The sequence below is a fragment of the Microcebus murinus genome, unplaced genomic scaffold (genome assembly GCF_040939455.1).
Source record: "Microcebus murinus isolate Inina unplaced genomic scaffold, M.murinus_Inina_mat1.0 scaf015_hap2_Mmur4.0, whole genome shotgun sequence".
In the NCBI taxonomy this organism is placed as follows: domain Eukaryota; kingdom Metazoa; phylum Chordata; class Mammalia; order Primates; family Cheirogaleidae; genus Microcebus; species Microcebus murinus.
Window position 1 is genome coordinate 482683 of NW_027438961.1, and position 3642 is coordinate 486324.

At 64.2% G+C, this 3642-nt stretch overlaps 1 pseudogene; it reads right to left on the reverse strand.

Annotated features, from left to right (window-relative positions):
- Positions 1-119, reverse strand: LOC142867399 (uncharacterized; annotated as a pseudogene).
- Positions 120-3642: the final 3523 nt, after the last annotated feature.

Here is a 3642-nt window from a genome sequence, read left to right on the forward strand (position 1 = left end):
AGCCTAGGACACCCGGGATTCCCAGGCGGTCTCCCATCCAAGTACTAACCAGGCCCGACGCTGCTTAGCTTCGGAGATCAGACGAGATGGGGCGCGTTCGGGGTGGTGTGGCCCTAGACCGCGGAGGGCGCCCCTGCCCCGCTCAAGAGGCCAGCCTCACCGCGCTTCCCCGCGATAGCGCTGACCCGCGCCGGGCCTGTGCAGTTGGCCGGCCCGGTCGGGCGGACTCCGGAGGACTGAGGTGAGGGACGGGGCGGGGCGGGGTGGGGTGGGGGCTGTCTACACACACACACACACACACACACACACACACACACACACACACACAAACACACACACACAGACACGATGCGCCTCCACGGCTGGACCCGCCAAGGTGGAGACCTTCCAGCCCCCCTCCTCTCCTCACCTCGCCTCCTTCACCTACCCGCCCCCACCCCCAGCGCGCCGCCGCTGACTGCGCACGCGCGCTCACCCTTTGACCCCAGCCAGGGGCCGCCCTCCCGCACAACCCCTGTCAGCTGCGCCCCCGCCCTGTGGGTGGGCTGCCGCCTATTCCCCAGGGCCAGGGCTGGGGCACAGCGCATGGGGGAGGGGAGCGAGTGTAGGGGCGTCTCTCGGGATGTGTCCCATGGCTGGGGTGGGGCGGGGTGGTTTGGGGGGCGCTGAAGAAATCAGTCCCCTCCATCTCCTACCTCTGGAAAACCCCCAAGCCCTTGGAGAACTGCCGGCACCGCTCCCGTGGGGGCCGGGACCCTGCTCCGTGTCCTCCTGTGGCCCAGTCCAAGGGGCCTGGGCCTGGCCCGGGGCTGGATTGGACCCCAACCACCCTCGGGTGTGGACTTGCTAAAAGCCGGCGATTAGATATTGGATTCGAGCTTCCTTGAGGTCATTTCACTAATGAGTGCACCGGAAAGAGTTTCCTAATCCATCTGTGAGGGTGGCAACTGAAAGAGAATTTTAAAGCTGACAGAATAGGCGAGGAAAGGCATAGGAGATTTCCACACCCAGTAAGGCAGACTTTCCCGAAATGGAAGAAAGAAACGAGCAAACAGAGACACCGGTAGCCCGCCCGGATCAGAGTCGGCTCCTTAGAGAAAGCACCCTGACCAGGTTCACCCGTGGGTGGGTGGCGAGCCAGTGGCATTCAGAAGCGCGAGGCCCGCAGTCTGTGCAGAAGACACCTGCACTCGGGTGTGTGTGGCGGCACGATTCCCAAGCAGCTCCAAATGGTAATCCAAAGAGAAGCCAGGGAGTTCCCAAGGCCCCAGGTGTCCTCAGCCCACGACTGGCTGCTGTGGGAATGCGAAGCCCGGCTCCTTGTCTCAGAGCGGGACAACCAGGAGGTGTGACGTACACCCCGGGGTTCCCAGGAGGATCAGGCTGAAGCTGGTACTTGGCCTGAAAATGTCCCCTCGCATGGGCACCCCCTTCCGCTTCCGGCTCCTCTGCTCCCGGTGCCCCTCCATCCAGGGGCCAGACTTTAAGAAGTCACCCGCAGGAGAATCCTGGTCCCAAAGGAGCCTTCTGGGGGACCCGTGCTGAGAGAGGTTGTGGGCATGGCCCGCTGGGGCTCTGCCCGGCCCAGGGCTGGGAGATGCCACCTCCCAGCTCCGGGTCCCTGCAGGAAGCGTTGGCAAGCACAGGGCCAGTCCCCCAAAGGCCCAGGTGCAGGGAGCCCAGGCCAAGCAGCCTGTGGAAGAAGCCACATGCCGTGCCACCCCGGGAACACGACTGCAGGTCGCGGCCCCTCCCGCCTCCTCCCCGACATGGCGCAGGGCTCAGAGACACCTGAGACGCTGCTACCAAAGTCCAAAGGGCATCGGTTGCTCCTCCAAAGCACCCGAGCAGACCGCGTTGTCCAGCCAGCCCCTGGGCCTCCCTGGGGTGCCCAGCACAAAAGTGCAGACAACCCCCGGACTCGCAATATCAGTTTGAGGATGTTCCTGCCACTCTAAGGACCCGCAGGCCAGCTGGGCCTTCAGGCAGGACAGAGAGCCCCGGAATCCGACGTGGAGAGCTGCGTGGACGTCCCCATCAGGAGGCGGTCCCGGCAGCCCCAGGGCCTCAGGGAAGACACCAGGCTGGGCCCCCGCGGCACAGCGGGGCACGTCCCCGTCCCCGGCAGGCGACTTAGCGATGCCTGCGCCAGACTGCTGCGGCCGCCCTGCTGCCGGGTTCCTGGAGGGCTTCCTGGAAGCAGCGTCCACACCAAGCCCCTGGAAGGCCCAGGCGACGGAGGAGCCGGTCAGGCAGGGGCCGAGGACGGTGACGGGCGGGGAGGAGCGTGTCAGGCAGGGGCCGAGGACGGTGACAGGCCGGGCGGGAAGGAGCCGGTCAGGCGGGGGCCCAGGACAGTGACGGGCCTGGCCGGGGAGGAGCGAGTCAGGCAGTGGCCCAGGTGGTGGGCCGGGCGGAGAGGAGCCTGTCAGGCAGGGGCAGAGGACGGTGACGGTGACGGGCCGGGGCGGGAAGGGGCCGGTCAGGCAGGGGCAGGGGCCGAGGACAGTGACGGGCCTGGCGGGGGAGGAGCGCGTCAGGCAGGGGCAGAGGAGACGGGCTGGGTAAGGGGTAGGGTGACAGTTAGGGCACAATTCACAATCGCAAAGATGTGGAAGCGACCCGAGTGCCCATCCATCCAGGAGTGCATTAGTAACATGTGGCGCGTGGACACCACGGAGTGCCATTCGGCTGTGAGGAGCAGCGGTGAGGGGGCGCCTCTCGTGTTCTCCTGGCCAGAGCTGGAACCCGTTCCAGTAGGCCAGGTGTCCCAAGAACGGACACACGAGCACCACGTGCGCGCGCTCACCGGCAAATTGGTAGGAACGGATGGACACCTAAGTGGACAGCGAGGAATCACCTTCATCGGGTGGGTGTCGGGCGGGCGTGGGGAGGGGGTGGGCATACACATCCATTAGGGAGGGGGTGGGTGCGCACCGACTGGGGGATGGGCGCACTTGAAGCTCTGACCCGAGGGGGGAGGCGGGGAAAGAGCAATGCACCCGACCTGAACATTGGTACCCCCACAATACGCTGGGAGAGAATGAGAAATAAATAAGGAGACAGGGGGGAGGGGGGCACGGGCAACACATGTCACCTCAATACTTGTACTCCCATCATCTGCTAGAAAGGAGAGAGAAAAGAAAATGCAATCATAGAGATAAGAGACACTTTCTAAGAACATGAATCCGAAAAGAAAAGTAAAAGGAGGCCTGTCGAGCAGGTCTGGGTGTGACTCCGGATCCCCCAACCTCCAGTGCCACCACCAGAGATTCCTACGTGTAGCCCATAGAACCCCAAAAGCAACGGGACGAGTTCTGGTCACATACTCGCTCAAAGTGACATCCTGGAATCCTTCCGGAACTCCCTCCCCTCTCAGACTCTCCAGGTTTCCTCCAGCGTGTCGTTTCCCACAGACCAGACCTTTGGACTGAGACCGGACAGTCCAGATGGCACGCATGCTGCCCCGTGGCGGCGGTGTCCCGGCTTGGGACAAGAGGAGGCCCCACGGTGCGGGCTGGGGCGGCAGGCACCGCGGCGGGCGCTGAGGGTGGGGGTGATCCGCCGGACCGCCGCCCCGCCGCGCTCCCGGCAAGGGGACAGAGCAACAGGCAAAAAAAAAAAAAAAAAAAAAAAAAAAAA